Genomic DNA, 17,618 nt, shown 5'->3' on the forward strand with positions numbered 1-17,618 from the left:
TGCTCATGCATAACAGATGGCTGTCCATGCTCAACATGTACAACAGATGGCTGTCCATGCTTATCATGTACAACAGATAGCTGTCCATGCTCATCATGTACAACGGATGGTTGTCCATACTCATAACCATATTGCTCATGCTGTCCATACTGCATATGGTGATAATAGCCCTGTTGCACATCAGAGGAACAGTTAGGTTGAGCATATACATTTGCTTCTACTGATGTTTGCTGCTCATATACATAAGCATGTTGCCTTTGATCATTGATCCCACTGTATTGGTCATAATCACTTGCTTGCTGTTGATCAAAGCTAGAAGTGTATTGATAAGCATAACCATTTTTGTTACATCCATAAGAACTATTTTGCTGAAGAGATGGATGCTCATAAGCATGCTGACCATAATAACCATTCTGCTGCCAAGGTTCAATGGGATAATACTCTGCACTATGATATGGTACATCATATTTATAAGCATTAACATGCTGTCCAGATGTACTTGCATACTGCTCATATTCATTTGCATATTGTTGCTGTTCATATTCATAAGATGCATGTGGATCATAGTGTGTACCATCATCATATACATGCTGTCCATAAGCATAAGCATTTGATCCAAGTGTACCATCAGCATATAGATGCTGGCCATGAACATAAGCATTTGATTCAGGTCCTGTTGTTTTTCCGTAAGTGCAATACACTGTTGAATCGAAACTACAAGTTTGTCAATATTATCTTTTGTTTGAAGCTGATCTTGTACAAGTTTGTCCATTTTAGTCTGTGTTTGAAGCCAACCTTGTCCAAGTTTGTCCATTTTAGCATGTATTTGAAGCCAACGTTGTTCACTAGAGCTGGAGCTATTGTTCTTAGCTACTGCCATTGTAGTCAAGTTGCTTTCAAAATATTCCAAAGCATAACAGAAGTCAGCTATAGCAATATCATGAATCATAAATCCTCAAGAATGCAGAGGTATCTTGTGGTTCTTGTACCAAACTTTACAAACAAGAGATATGTTGTTCCTGTCCATGTCTGTGTTGGGCTCCAAATCTGTAATCTTCAGTCAATTTCGTAGCTCAACTTGGCTGTCAATTTTCCTTCACTTAACAAGTCTGAAGATTTAAACCCTGCTCACAAAGCTATGATGAAAGTGGCCAGTTCCAAGTATAAACACCAATCCTAATGTAATGGATGTCAAAACCACTGCTGATATTGGTTAATCTAACAAAGATGTAGGCAGTAACCCAACTATGCCCTCATGCACAGCTCATAACCCAAAGAGATCATCTCCATGTTAAGCAACAGGCTGTCATCTCAGGAGCCATTGTCCTTACAACAGCTGTAGCAACAGCCAAGACTCCTGGGAGCTGAATAAAATTCTGAGAACATGGGTAATATTGCAGATGAGGAGAAGGGAGACTGCAACATCATCAATGGAGTATTGATCAGGCCATCATCCCCTTTTACTTTCTTTGTACAGAAGGCGTAATACATATTTGCAGGCTCCTCGTACAATAAAGCAGAACTTCTGCTCTCGAATTTCGCTTTGACCTCCAAACTCGAGAATCTTCAACTAGAGAATGAAAAGATGCAGTCTGAAGTAGCCTTTCTGAGGGAAGATTCAAGGCTCAAACAAGGCGAGAAACAAAAGATGACGGTAGTTTAGCTGAAAGATATGAATGGCAAAAATGGGAAGATGAGTGGGAAGTTGAGCTAGGAGGCTATGGGCCGTGGGGAAATGACAGTGGTCTGGATTGTGATGTTTCATCTGCTAAGGAATCAATGAGCATGAAGGAACCTCCCCCTGAGCTGCTGATGCCAAAAACCCATGCTGGACATGGAGCATAAATCCTTCACATTGCAAGAAGAGCTTCCAGCAAGCCAAGCTTATTATATTCACGTTCTTTAAGGCTTGGGATAAAGACTTTTTAAGGGACTGGGCACTCCTGTATATGCCAGATTTCATTGGCATACTGTTGAATGGTCCGATCACTGCTGAACTTGCCTGACCCAGCTGTACTTAGAATTGACATTTTTGTCCATTTCTGCTGGTTTTTGTATGCTTCATCCACCTTAGCTTGAGCTTCCAGATAGCCTGGGAAGTCATAGCCAACAAGAAAATAATCTCCTCAGCCATACCCACTGTTGCCTTCAAGAGAATCAAGTAACGGTTGGTAATCGTAATCCCCAAAAACTCCACTCTTAATAAACTCCTTGGTCTCAGTAAAACGTGGATCCGGCACAAAATGGCCTTGCTCCCTCTCTTGGCGTAGCCGTGATATTTCGTCTGCTTGTGCTCCAAACAAGAAAAAGTTGTCTTCTCCAATCTCCTCTCGTATCTCTACATTTGCTCCATCCAAGGTGCCAATGATTAGGCATCCATTAAGGGCAAACTTCATGTTACTAGTGCCACTAGCTTCAATACCACTGCTGCCATTTCAGAAAGAATGGCTTTGGTGGAGCGTCAAGCAGGAAGCATTTGAAATTAGGGGTGGAATCTTGGTCGATGAAATGGGGATGGGGAAGACTATTCAGGCTATCTCACTTATTTTAACAAATAGAGCTCAAAGCCTGCCTCAAAGCTCAGGAGAAAGTTCTTGTCAGGCTTTTCCTAGTGCCCATTCGGACAAGCCAACCAAGGAACCACCTGAAATTAAGGCGACGCTGGTTGTATGCCCTCTAGTTCCAGTTATACAATGGAGGAATGAGATTGCTCATTTCACAAAGGAAGGAAGTGTCAAGGTTTTAGTTTACCATGGGTCTAAAAGATGCAGTCTGATGTTGAGAAGTCCCTGGCTCCTGTGGAAGATGAATCTCCTGAAGAGGATGGTGGAAATAGTTATGCAGGGTTCCTCTCTCTCCAGATCATCTTGGTATTTCTGAATGTGAATGGGGATGGAGGAGATCCACAGAAAACTCAGATTCTCTCCCTTCTTGTGTTTTCCATCTCTCTGATCCTCTCTCCGTCCGCCTTCTTCAATTCTCTCTCTCGTCTGCCTTCTTCGTACCCTTAGCCAATCGCTGCCTTCTTCGTACCCTTGACCAATCTTCAGATCAAAGCTTCAGAGTGCCCGGAATCCTCTCTCCGTCCGCCTTCTTCGATTCTCTCTCTCATCTGCCTTCTTCGTACCCTTGACCAATCGCTACTTGTCAGAGAGGCAGGCTCCTACTCTGACCATTGCCTCTTGTAGCTGGATTGTGTAGTGACGAATTGTCACAATTCTCTGCGATGGTAGTAAGAATACCACCTGCAGAGTTGCTGCAATCTTCCGAGACAAAATGGAAGTCCCGAGAAAGCCCTACACTGAGAAGCCGTGGCTAATGATGAGGATGAGTTTGAGCTCCCGTTTACAAAGACTGAGGTGGAGAAACAGCACCAGAAACAGAAGAAGGCTTCCGCTACTTGGAAGAAAGAGAGGATTAGCGTAGTTCGTAAAGGCTAGGAGAGCTATAGAGAGTTTGAGAAGGAGAAGGAGTAGAAGATCTATCTTGCCAGACAGGACCAGTTTCTAATCCCGAGTCCTCAAGAATTTCAAGACTTGCAAGCTGGCAACGAGAAGCTTCAGAAAGAAGGTGGAGGCTACTTTTAGTAAGATGGTGAAGAAATGGAGGAAGATGTGACAGGACAGCAATTTTACTCTCTCTTCACCAAAATACCTCCAGCTATAGTTGTGTAAACTCCCCAAACTGCCATTAATGCTCTTGCATGAAGTCCTTGTGGTCTGGAGGTGTAAGCTCCCAAGAAAGCTGCCATTAATGCTTCTGCATGCAGTCCTTGTGGTCTGGAGGTGTAAACTCCCAAGAAAAGCTGTCATTAATGCTTCTGCATGCAGTCCTTGTGGTCCAAAGGTGTAAACTCCCAAGAAAGCTACCATTAATGCTTCTGCATGCAATCCTTGTGGTCCAGAGATGCTTTGGAAACTCCCCTACTGCTCCCATACTTGTGTACCTCCATTTTTGCATGAAATTTGATGACGTCCAGCCATTTAAGCCTTTACCCGCCATATCTGACCTTGAATAACTCCAGATGTAGTCATTGCTAACTGTAGTTGTCCTGCAGCACTCCACTAGTCACTGTCTTGTACCATTTTTGTCTGAAAGTGGTTTTGAAATAGGAAAATATGAGTGAAAATGGAAGAAAATAATGGATCAAAGACTGAAGCTCTGATACCACTTGTTAGAGAGAGAACTAGGGAGAGAGAAAGAGGAAAGAGAAAGACTGCAGAGGAGAGAGAAAGACTGCAGGAAGAGAGAGAAATAGAGTGACGAGGAGAGAGAAAGACTAGAATTGGAGAGAGAAAGACAGGAAAGATGAAGAAGCCATGGAAGCTTGGAGCAAGAAGGGAGAGAAAGATTGTAATTGTATTGATACGTCAAAAAGATATGGAAATTTACAACTTATCTCCTTATATACCAATGTCAGTGTGACATGGCATATTATCAACATTTTAACTATTTCCAACTTCTTACAAAGACATTGATGTTGATTCTGATAAAAACAGCAATATGCTTTCCACCTCTTGAATTCCTCATCAATGAGAAACCTTGTTTGCAAAGGTTTTCTAGCTGCATTGGTAGCTTCCATTACATCATTATAATGGACAAATCCCTCAATCTCTAGGCCTTGCACATGTCTATCATAACACTCATTATAATCCTTTAGTTTGTCTTCAGGCCATACCGCATCTGTTCCTCCTCCGAGAAAGGGAGTTTGCCAGCTTTGTCTTGACCTGCCATGGTCGCTACCTGTACATTCAGTCAATTCACTCCTTAGTATTTTTGGCAACCAATTCGTAGGACGACCATAGCAGATTTTATCATTTATAATCATGATTTTTTTTCTTTCAAACTTCTATCACCTATTTCTGCATGGCATTTTAATTTGGAGCCTTTTCATGTGTGGTTCACTTTTTAGTTTTAACTTTCATGCTTGGTTTGCTTTTTAGATTTACTGTCCCATCCCCCTTGTGGAAAAGAAAAAGAGGTCAGAGGAGCTTTTTGGAGTCTTATCATGTTTTATCAAACAAAATATATTGTTCAACCCCACCATCAATGGGAAAAATTAACACAAAGTAAAGACAAACTCCTTACTTGTATGTCTTTAAAATAAATTATTCAATCATTTCTATTGCTCTTAGTGAATTAATAATAAATCACAATGCTTGTGCATAAGAGAAATAACCAATAGAAGTTTGTTACCTTAGAAATGTATTACTTTGTGAGCATGAACTAGTTTTGTCACAACATCGCACGTATTCTTGGCTTATGATGTGCAAGGTATATGGTTGTGGGATAGAGAAAAAATGTGTAGAAGAAAAGTTTTTATAAGTAGCAGCTTGACTTGGCATCGCGTGTATTTATTTACAAAGGGTTGCCTTGAAACTCACTCAAAATATATCATGCACTATTTTTAAAAATGTTATATTTAAACTAGAAAAAGAAGGCTAAAAAATCTTTACTTTTACTTGAAAAATAATGCCATGAAAGTGTCATAATGTTCAAAAATGTCAGTGACATGTGGCACAAGTTCTGAGGTGACAAAAGTATATCCACCACACGTGTGGAGTGAATTGCTTACTATACTTTGAGAAAATGTGCTTTTAAAAAGAATTTTCGAACCACAAAGTGAATTTTTGAACCACTAAACTTCTTTCTTGCTTTAGCTTCACTAGTGCGAGGCAGCTTCATCACAACTCAAAATTTTCTAATACCCAGCACATCAGGTAAGATTTCATCACACAGAAGATCCCATAATGTATAGTATTTTCTATAGTCTTAGGCTAAAAAGAAAACATTTTCTCTACATTATTGTACTTTTCTCTTTGATAGATCCTGGTTAGTTATTATTTCTCTATAGTGATGTAATTCTCTTTGACAAATCCTAGCTAGTTTTATATCATTTTTCATTTACGAAATTTCTCTGAAATGAAACTAATATTTATTTTTCAATGTAAACACGAAAATAGCGGCTCTCTCTCATGGATAAGTCTACATTTCATGTCTCATACATCACAACTGATGCAAGTGTGTTATCATACACTTTGAATCAAAACCCTAGTGTTATTCAAGTATCTCATGATACTCTATATTGCATTATTATGCTTTTTTCTACAATTTTTTTCAAGTATATGCTAACCACTTCCATTGCATAGGCAATATAAAGATGTGTAGCAACTATGGCATACATTAATCTAACAACTGTGGATGCATAAGATCCTTGGCTATGTCAACCTTTTACTTGTTTAACTTGGGGTTGTTGATGCTAGGAGGCATATTACAAGGTGGATTCCGTACCACGGTGGATTCTGTGAGATTTTACGGTGGATTTCGTAAACTTTTATTACCGGGGCTCATACACAAAGTGGATTCTTTGTGCGAGAATTCGATGGGGACGCCTATCCTTTTCGGGTGTTTTGTTAATTTAGTGTGTACATGGGTGATTCCATTGCGGGTGATTCCGCAAAATACATATTTAAATTAATAAACGTTTATGAGTTTAGAGTGCGTACTCGTGATAAATTAAAGTTAGGATTGATTTCTAACCAATTAATTTATTTATGTAGCTGAAGACTGCTAGGTATTCACTTTTGTCAGTTTAATTGTATTATTTTACTAACGATTGTGAATGCTTCAGTTGATGTGTAGAGATAGCAGCGGTGGCAGTGGAAAGCATTGGAGGATAGTGTGTATTCGAGTTATTGTCAATATTTTGATGGGCGCATACCTTAGGCATGTCGCCTATATTTTTTCGCGCCTATTTATCAAGGCATTTGATATTTATTTATTATTTTTGTATGTGCATAGGTGCACGATTTAGATATTTGTATTTGGACATTGTATTTGGGTACGCCTGACTTCTTAGGCACCCATTAGCTTTATTTCTATTTGGCACAAAAGCAAACTCAAAAGCTAAAGCGTGCTATTTTGTAATTTGGGCTATTATTTGAGCTTGAAGATGATTAATACATGAAATATATGCTTTGTGGAGCGCTCACACAAGGCATGGGGGGAGATTGCACCCAATTGGTCTCTTGTTCATGTTGTGCAAGCTTTCTACATTGATATGTGTGCAAAAAGTAGAGTTCCTTTGTTCTTGGGGACCTTCTGACGCTCACTACATGCGCTTACGGCATCCGATCTGTGCACCAGTTGTCCTAATTTTATTTTTTTGGGGGTTTTTAAAAAAATATTTCAGATGGCTAGAACTAAGGCTAGTGCAAGAAAGCAGAAAGTTGATCTTAGAGGCCTTGCTTCAAAGATCTAGCAGTCCTCCAAGCCTTCTAAACTTCCAAGGAATTCAAAACCAAGGAGAGTTTTCACAGCATGCTATTTGCCTAAAGAAGATTAGAAGTGTAATGAAGGCTTTGGATAATGCAATACTAAAACTTCACTTTCAAATGCTTGTCAGAGAAATTTGTGACAAGTATAGTCTTGATAGTTTTAGATGGACAAGGACACCTCTCAATTGCATCCATGAAGTTGCACATTATCATTTGATTAAAACAAGATTCCTATATTTATGCTTCTTATGCATATAAGCTTATACTTATGGACAAAGATATGATAATTCTTAGGAGGTTGTTTTTTGATGCAAATCCAATGTATATATGTTTACCACACTCCATGCATGGTGAATTTGACACAGTGAGTCTAACACTGAACTTGTGTGATGCAAGACATTATCTATATAGATGAATTTTCATCCAGACAAGGTGGCCGATTTGGTAGCCAAGGAAGGGTGCATGACTCGGCATTGAAGGATTATATCGGCCATCTTGTGAGCGACATTTTTGTATTCCATAAGACATGCTCTCCGGCTTTTTCTAAGAACTTCTTGAAGTTGAGAACACTAACAAAGGTTGGGCCCTTCAAGACCATCCCAACGAACTCTAGCTTGGAGAAATTAGTGTTGCTTCAACGTTCGAAACTCCTCTACTTATTCTCTAGTACTAGGTCTGGGCCACTTTTTTCCATGGTGGCCCGTGGCGTGGTTGCTGGTGTTGAAGATCTCAATGTCATTAGATAGGAACTACTAGGGAAAAATGTGTTGCTGCCTATGATTGAGAATAGCTTTGACCATGGGAAGTCTAGCTCAAAGAAGTCTAGGAGAGAGTAGATGTACTTAACGCCAAATCATATCTCATCACCAATGTAATGTAATTTGTAATCTTCTCTTGAAGTAATAAAAACCAGGATTTGCGTGCAATGTAGTTTATCATACGTGTCATTTATTATTATTTTTTACTTGAATATTATGTTTATTTATCGAATTTATACGCAATACGATTCGTACCCTAAATTTAATACGTAGCAGTGCTTTATCGAGTTCGTGCGCAATATATATTCGTTTAAACACATGTAACGATAACTCAAAGACATAGATAAGACACATAACAAGTGAATAAACAAAAATAAGATGTGCCAAAAAATTTGTATTCATATTCATAACATTTTATATGGGATCCATTACAACCAAGGTTTTACAAAATCTCTTTGGAAGCTACATTCCTTATATATTTTGGTGGTACATCCCTATCGTTGTTGATCCCCGCGAGGACTATCATTTCATCGTCGGAAGAACCTTACTATCTGCAAATCCCTATCGGTGACGATGACTCTCCTTGCATGTACTGTTGCATAGGCTATAGATTTTCAAAGGTCCTTGAGCCAATCCCCCTTATTGATGAGAAGATTTTTCAATATTTTAAATGTACGTCCATATAGAAAAAAGAAAGGTGATCCAAGTCCTAAGGTTGAAGATGTTACCCATAAAAAAGACACAAGACAACATGAGAAAGAGGAAAAGGCCACAAAAGAGTATGCAGATAAATGAAGGGAGTATAGAAGGAAGAAGGGAGAAGAAAAGGAAGGCTTCGATGCATGTTGCTTTTTACCTAGTGATATTAACAAAAGATTTGATATGATATTTTTTTACTCTGACTGTATCAAAATCCTCAAGAATAAAATGAGAGAAGTAAATGACTATATTGTTTTTGCAAGGATGAGGTATAATATATCTTTTTTAAAAAAAACCTACTATCTTTTTCTAGCAATAGGTTTTTCATGTTTATGCTCATTATCTCCATTCCTTTGCTAGGTGTATAATGTATGAGTTTCCCTTTGACATATAACAAAAAATTGAGGTTCTTGATCCATCTATCTCATACTATATAAGGAGTGAGCTTGATGCAAGTGCATTTGATCATTGATTCAATCCAATTGACTTTGACACTTTGGAGCTCCTTCTAATTTTATATAATGAAAAGTAAGTAATTTGATATTCTATTAGATTTTATGAGATTTTGTTTTGCTAAATTATTGAAGTATGATTGTTTTTAGTTCTCATTGAAGCTTAGTTGAAATTGACTGTGTGCTATCACTAACTCTCTATTCCCACTAACTCCATATCGTCACTAACTTTATATTCACACACACACTCTCTCTCTGCAAATTTCAAAAGTTTAATTAAGTTAATTTATCTCAATGATGATAAACTTGTAAAGGTAATGTGAAATATACTAGACTTTAAGATAGAGATTTATTTCAAAATAGCCCATTGATGATAATAATATAGTTCATTGTAAAAAATAACAATGAACTAGAAATCTTTTCTCACAAATGTATGATAGTTTTCAAGGGATTGCTATACAAGTGAGCATGTTTAGTATATAAGAGAAGGTCGTGAAGTACATAATGATCGGTACTTGTATGAAACCAAGAATGGACAATAGTGGGAGCTTGGATAATTAAGAAGAGGAGGTGTATGTAATTGAAGCACGTGAAGCTATGCCTTCAACACCTAAGATAGCCAAACCATTAAAGAATGGCAAAAGGACTCCTAGAAAGAATGTCCCTTCTCCTAAGAAAAGTCCTCGAAAAAAGTAATTTTGCATCATTGCTTATAAGCCCTTGTGTATAAGTCATGGAGATAGTTGACAAAAATTTACCACAAAATTGGTACATGTATTTTATATTAATAGTAAAGAGATTTTTTCTTCAAAATCTTTGCATTGTATATTCTTCTCTCTTCTCATTGATATCTATAAAAAATATTTTACAAATGTTAGTTAATCAAGAATTTGTTGGAATACAAATGAGCGTGATAGTTTAATATCTTCATTCTATAAATCCATCCTCACTTGATATAGTATATGTGATGATCTAACATTTAAGATTGTAATAGTATCCTCATTGAACCAAACATCAAGATCCATTATAGGATCTTTGCTAAAATTGTCTAGATTTCTATCTAAAGCAATCAGGCTGCCACCAACATAATGCTATCTACTATAATAAAAGCTAAATATGAAATTTTAAGTAGCAACCATATATTTACAAGCAATAGAGTCTTGATCTATCTCATATATAATTTTTCATTTTGTCATAGAGTTCCATCCTTCATCAACAAATTGTATGACATGATCATATGTTAGTCTCTTCACTCAAGAACAAAGTATGGCCTTTAATCTGCTTATTTTAATGCTCTCTATATCTCAAAAACTATTTTATATCCATAGCCCTTACTAGTAGTAGCTGGACTTGGCAAAGGCCACTCAAAGCTTGAAATATCTAGCAAAGGGGAGATATTGATTCCCATTGGCTATGCTGCATGGGGACAATATAAGAATGGTCATAAAACAATATCTCATTCTCTTCAAGCTCGTTCTTCTTTCTACCTTTGTACATTTCTTCTCCAATCGAACCATGTATAACATCAATAACATCAACAATAGACTCAATCGATTGCCATTCCTTAATATTAGAGGGATAGACATCTACAAGACAAACAAATGTTATAATGAAAAACCTTAAACCAAGTTCAATAAAAGAAAGACTTTAAGAATCAAATTCTTACAATTTAGTCTATGCATTAGAAGATTTGAAGTTCCAAGTTTCAAATATAGCTCTCTATGCATAAACATATGTTGCACCAGTACCTCTTTTATGCTATTCTTATTTACTCCAAGCTTGAAATCTTGGATTCTACCCTTCCAAGCATAGATGAACATTCTCTCATATCTTTGTCTTTTCCCACGTTTTACTTGATGCATGATGATCCAACTGCCTTTGCTAATGATAGTAGAAATCCATCTTCCATCTATTTGGAATGAGTTAAACACTGATATGGATGTGAATTGGGAGTGTTGGATGCCTTGTTGAAGGTCAACTTTTTGTATCCATGGGAGAGAGAGAGAGAGAGAGAGAGAGAGAGAGAGAGGGTTAGGCTACCACATAAGAGGAAAAAACACGAGAGAGAGAGAGAGAGAGAGAGAGAGAGAGAGAGAGAGAGAGAGAGAGAGAGAGAGAGAGAGAGAGAGAGAGAGAGAGAGAGGATTAGGCTACCACATAGGAGGAAAAAACACGAGGGTGATAAAAAAAGGAGGGAGAAAAATGAATGCCAAGCTTTTTACTAATTTACATTTAGATTAAATTGGACACTATCATTAATTCAGATATATCATTAAATAAAAGTTGCCGAGACTATGTGCTATTAATGTAAAGAATGTCATAATCATGAATATAAGTGACTAAAATAGATATTGATAATATAAATTTGTAATATTATATATATTTATATATTTATATATTTATTTATAAAATAATATTGATTATATAAATTTATAATATTATATTCATTTATTTATTTATAAAATATGTTTTTTACTTTTTTTTAAAATAAAAGTTCCATTGCGGAGGCTTTGTTCGTGTTGGTCTAGAGCGCGCTCTCTCTATCTTCTAAAATGCATTTTTGAGACCTGAAAAATCCCCTAATGAGGAACCTTCTTGGTTGAAGGAGTTTGCATATGTCTTCCTTGTGGAACTAACCAAACTCCTGCCCAAGACAGAAGTTTCACCTGGTGCTAGGAGAAGGTCCAAGGGCAAAAAGGCCTTATTGGATGTCAATCCCCAAGGCTATTGAGTTGAAATAATATCTCGAATAGTTATTGTATCAAGGCTACCTTTGGCTAAGTAACTCTTCATGGGGAGCGCTAGTCTTATTGTAAAAGAAAAAATATAGAATCATTCATCTTTGCATTAATTACCATGGGTTAAATTAGGTGATAATGAAGAATAAATGCTTAATTCCCAAGGTGATGAGCTTCTTGATAGACTTCAAGGGGCATATGACTTTTCTAAGATTGATCTAAGGTCTAGTTACTATCAAATCAAGATCAAGAAGAAGACATCCCATAGATTGTGTTAATTAAAGATACGTGTAATATGAATTTACTATTTGTTTATATTGGATGTTAAGACTAGCACTAGATACAATAGGTCTCTCCTTGTTGTTAGCTAAAAGGAGCCAAGGAGCCAATGGCATCTAACCATAATTTGTTGGTACATTGTACAAGTCTAACCCCCCACAAGTTCAAGATAAGTGCACCGGCATATCTACTTTCCATGGACATGTGCTAATCACAAATTGTTGGATATAAAGGCCCCAAGGCCTCACAAGATGGCCTCACATGAACTCACTTTATTCCATGGATTCCTAATGAAACCATGCCCATGTAAACTCTAATCAAAGGCAAAAAGAAATCGTCAAGGCCTCCTACCAATAGCTGAAATACCCAATTTACGTTCAAGCCTTAGCAAAGGAATAATTGCCCTTAAGAGATGTAGAAGGGGACAACTTGAAACACAAGATGAAAAATAAATGTGTACAGCTCTGTGGCTCGGCAATTAGCAATGTTGATTATAACCCACTTCCATGGGCATGGTACTAATGCACCAAAATATGCTACTCTTGTGGGAAGCAAGGCCTCACAAGAAGGCCACATATAAGTAAACATTTGCTCCAGCATTGTCTTTGTTATGTAATCCTAGATCCTTAAGTGACACTAAGGCCATGGTGATTGCGATAATGGAAAAATCTCTCGTGGTAGACCAGGCCTCATAACCAAGGGACACCAAGGCCTCAAAATGTGGCAAGAAAGCACTAGAGACAAGGTGTTTCCTATCATGGTCTCTTACTATAGCCACCATGGCCTCACAAGGTGGTCATCAAACTGTCATGGCAAGTTGTCCATGTCACAATATGCTACTTATGTGAGAATTATGGTCTCATAAGATGGCCAAAAAAGGGCCACCAAGGCCTCTTTGGATAGCCACCAAGGTGCCATAGGCCTCATAGATAGCAAAGTTCCTCAATGGTACTAAGAGATGGACACCAAGAGCCACCAAGACAAGCATCCATTTCCATTAAAAAGGGGACTAAGAAATGGACACAAAAAGGGAAGACTAAGTATCCATCTTCATTTTATGGCCATGGATACTACTTCTAATAATAGAGCATTTCTCTAACCAACTAATGGAATGGTTTAGGCCTTGCTTATATCAAACTAGCGTGCTTATGAGAAGACAAAGCAAACAAATTTGTCCCAAGGGCCAAAGATGTCCCGTGGCCATGCAAGTAAATTTTCCATAATGGCTGCCATGGCCTTGGTTTAAGTTGCCTTGGCACAACAATGTCCAATTACAACACATCAATTTATACAAAGCCATAAAAGGATGTGTTGGCACCTGCTCAAGTATTGACCATGGATCCTACCTTTTGGTACAATTGAATTGAAACTTGCCTTAAAACTAAAAATAATTCAACTATCAACAAAACACTAAACAAAGGAACAAGAAATTATGGCTACCAAGAAATCATTCCAAGAAAGCCATAGCCATATCTTGTATTTGCATAAATCACATGGCAAAAAAAACCATGGCAAAAAAGATGATCCAACATTAAGATATTTGAGGATGCTTATCTTCACCTTCTCATTGATGACACAATAGTGTCCCACCAAAACCAAGACCATCATAGCAACTAGCTGAATGTATCCCCCAAAAATAAGGCCCTCGATGATATTTAAAAGATCTTTAGAAGATATCAAATTTAGATGTCCCACACAAACAAAAAAAACCATAGGAACTGCCTAAAGGTACTTATAAAAACAAGGACCCTTCAACAACAAGGAAACTATTTTTAGTAATATATGACATGGAACTACCTAAAGGTACTTGAGAAAACAATGACCCTTCAATGACATGGAAAACTATTTCTAGTAATATATGACTAATGGAACAAATTTTCTAGTAACATAAAAAAGTAAAGGTCTTACGTTCTCATCTCTTCCACTTTTAAGATGCAATGTTGACATATGACACCAACTTCATTACCCAAAAAAGTAAGCGCTTTCAACAAAAAGAGAACTATGTCTTGCAAAAACTAGTAGTAATGCAAGAACATATAATTATGGCTTTGTTATCCCTACAAAAGTAAGCCTTCAATAGGGAAAAAACCTTCTTGCAAGAACAAAATTGTATTGAAAGAATCCAGGAGGAAACAATAATGGCTTTGTTATCCCCACAAAAGTAAAAGCGTTCAATAGGAAAAAAACCTTCTTGCAAGAACAAAATTGTCTTGTAAGAATCAAGGAGGAAACCATCTCGCAAGAACAAAATTATCTTGCAAGAACTACCGATGAAAAAACATGTAATAGTGACTCAAATCACCCCACAAAAATGAGAACCTTTAACAAGAAAAATGTCTTTTAACCACCACTGCTAATGCAAGAAAACACACTTTACTAATTTGTTCAAATAGAGCCTTCAATAGGGAGGAAAAATCCATTCCACAAGAACCATTGATGATGCAAGTACAAAGGTCCACATTCTTAGAACCACGTTACCACTGCTAAGGCAAGAAAACCTTCCTTTAACACCCACACTTTACTAATTTGTTCAAACCTCAAAACCATTGCTAATGTTTTCTTAAAACATTCTTTTAACACCCACACCTTACTAATTTGTTCGAATAAAGCCTTCAATGGGGAGGAAAATCCATTCCACAAGAACCACCAATGGGGAATTCTATAAGGCCATATGGAATACTTGTGGCAAGGATCTCACTACCTTTGTAAATGCATGTATGAAGGTTGGATTTATCCCGGCTGAGATCAATGCAAGACTAATTAAGCTCATCCCAAAGTCTACTGACACAATGAAAATGGGGCAATGGCATCCCCTCACGATGTTGAATGTGACATATAAGGTGATGGCAAAGGTGCTCGCCTTGTGCTTCAAATATATCTTGGCAAGGGTCATCCACCATAGGTAGTATGGCTTTGTGTTCAAGAGGAAAATTCAGGATGCCATCGTCAATCTTACCTCTGCCATTGACTGGGCAATCTCTAGTGGTCAAAGGTCTATTCTTGTCAATATGGACTTTGACAAGGCTTATGATCGTATATCTTGGGATTTTATTTTGGCATCTTTGGAGATTCTTGGCATTGGATCGAATTGCATGGCTATGGTCTGCACCCTATTTAGCAATGCCTCCACTCAGATCAGTATCAATGGATCCCTCACCAAGTCATTTGACCTTAAAAGATCCATTAAGCAGAAGTGCCCTTTGGCACCCCTCCTATATGCTATTGTCACAAGCCCTCTTCTAAGGAAGTTGGATTGGCTTGTATAGAGAGGGACACTCAAGCCCTTGCGCCTCCTAAAACACAACCATCTAGTGGCACATTTTTTTGTAGATGACAACTCAAACATTGTCTTAGCTAAAAAAGAGCAGGTTGAGCAACTTCTTGAAGTCTACCATTTGTTTTCATAAGTGTCTAGATCTCAAGTGAGCCACACCAAAATTGAGCTTTTGTACTTGGGAGTTGATGATCCCCCTGATTGGATTAATCACTTTGGTTTCACGGTCATTAGAAAGAGGGAAATTTTCAGGTATTTGGAGTGTCCCTTGGGACTTGGCTTGACCCACCAACAAAGATTTAATTGGTTCGTGTCAAAGGTTCAAGTGAAGATTGCCAAATGGGCCTCTATAAAGGCAACTTTTGGAGGCAGTTTAGTTATCCTAAGCTCTATGCTTGTGGCTGCCGTAGTCTTTATAGCAGCTGTCTTTGGTTTCAGTGCTCAATGCTAAAACTCTTTGGAAAGAACCTTACGAAACTTTCTCTGGTCTTGTAGTGAGAAACATCAATGGCATTGTATACCTTGGGACTTGTCACTGCAAAAAGAGTTGAGGGGGGGGACTTTGGGTTGAACCCTTAAGAGACAAGGCCAGATGACTCCTTTTTAAGCTTTTGAAATGTATTGACTCCTCTCAGCCTTGGGTTGCTGTAGTAAAATATTGGATGGCCCATAGCAAGATTCCAGGTGGCCAGTGGGATGGTCTTGGATAGTCAGACATCCTTTTCTGTAAGGGATTGCATGTCAAAATTGAGGGGTCTGATCTCTTCCAGAGGTTGGTACAAGAATGGAAATGTCTCCTTAGGGAGGCAGAGGATTGGAATTCAAGATGGACATGGTGATCCAAGTTTACTTAGAGTCATATGGTTGTCTCTTGAAGCTTTTGAAGGGAACTACCTGCCAATTACAGACTAGCTAGGGGCTGCTAAATCTATGTATCTAAAAGGCATTTGTTGCTGGTGGGACTTGTGACAAAAGAATGAATTTCATTGGCTGTTCCCACATCCCTCAAGAGTAAACCTATTAAGATGCTTTCATACTGACAAGGGTGTTACCCTGGATGTTGCAAAAAAGAGAGGTGACTTCAAGAGAAGGGACATAAGACACATTCTCAAGGTCTACGAGCACTGGAAGAAATTCTATCCCAGGACTAAAATGAGGACCTAGAAAAGGAGAATTAGGAGTGTCTAGGGTAGTATTCCTCCTCTAAACTTAATATGGTGCTTTGAAAAACAATAATGAACAACTGGTCCACGCGGGAGCGCCTTTCCAAAACTAACAAGTGTTCCCTGCTATGTATACTCTGTAAAAGGCATGTTGAATCGATCCAACATTTGTTCCAGGAATGTCGAGGAGTGAGAAGCTTATGGAGAATGGTCATGAACTGAGTAGCGAGGGTTGGATTTTATAGCAAGATCAGTTTCAATAAGCTCTTTTTGGTGACTATGGAGATCTCAACGAATCCATAGCAAAGTTGTGAGATATTTTGAGGGCAATAGTAATCCGAAATATATGGAGATTTAGAAACATGAAGCTTTTTGATAACCCTTCTAGTAGAAGGAGCAATGTAATGAGATATAAGGAAGAAGTGCTTGTAGCCTTCAAGGGGCTTGGGAAAAAGAAGCCTATTTTTAGGGCCTACTTTAATTTTTTGAAAAAGCACTAATTGTTCACAATAGTTGGTTCGCTGTCGCAAGTTTGGCTGGTGTACATAATTTCACATATCAATAATATTCTCACATTATTTTAAAAAATGATGCAATAACAAAGGTCCTCATTCTTAAAACTACTAGTGACAAGAATAAAGGACCACTCCCATCACTAACTTGTTCAAAAAGCAACATTAGCATTCATTTTTAACTTTCTTTTAACCATCATTGCTATTGCAAGAAAACACTCTTTAGTAATTTGTTCAAATAGAGCCTTCAATAGAGAGGAAAAATCAATTTCAAAGCCTTCAATAGAGAGGAAAAATCAATTTCAAAAGAACCACAAAAGGTCCTCATTCTTAGAACTACTGGTGACAATAATAAAAGAACACTCCCAACACTAACTTGTTTAAAAAGCAACATTAGCATTGGTTTTTAGCTTTCTTTTAACCACCATTGCTATTGCAAGAAAAACTCTTTAGTAATTTGTTCAAA

The 17,618-nt window shown here is 37.7% G+C and overlaps 1 pseudogene; it reads right to left on the minus strand.

The window, feature by feature from the left end:
• Positions 1 to 1,818: 1,818 nt before the first annotated feature.
• On the minus strand, positions 1,819 to 2,414 carry LOC148029465 (alpha-glucan phosphorylase 2, cytosolic pseudogene; annotated as a pseudogene).
• Positions 2,415 to 17,618: the final 15,204 nt, after the last annotated feature.

This window comes from Lygodium microphyllum, chromosome 11 (genome assembly GCF_053477565.2).
Source record: "Lygodium microphyllum isolate KBCC chromosome 11, Lygodium_microphyllum_v1.1.10, whole genome shotgun sequence".
Classification (NCBI taxonomy): domain Eukaryota; kingdom Viridiplantae; phylum Streptophyta; class Polypodiopsida; order Schizaeales; family Lygodiaceae; genus Lygodium; species Lygodium microphyllum.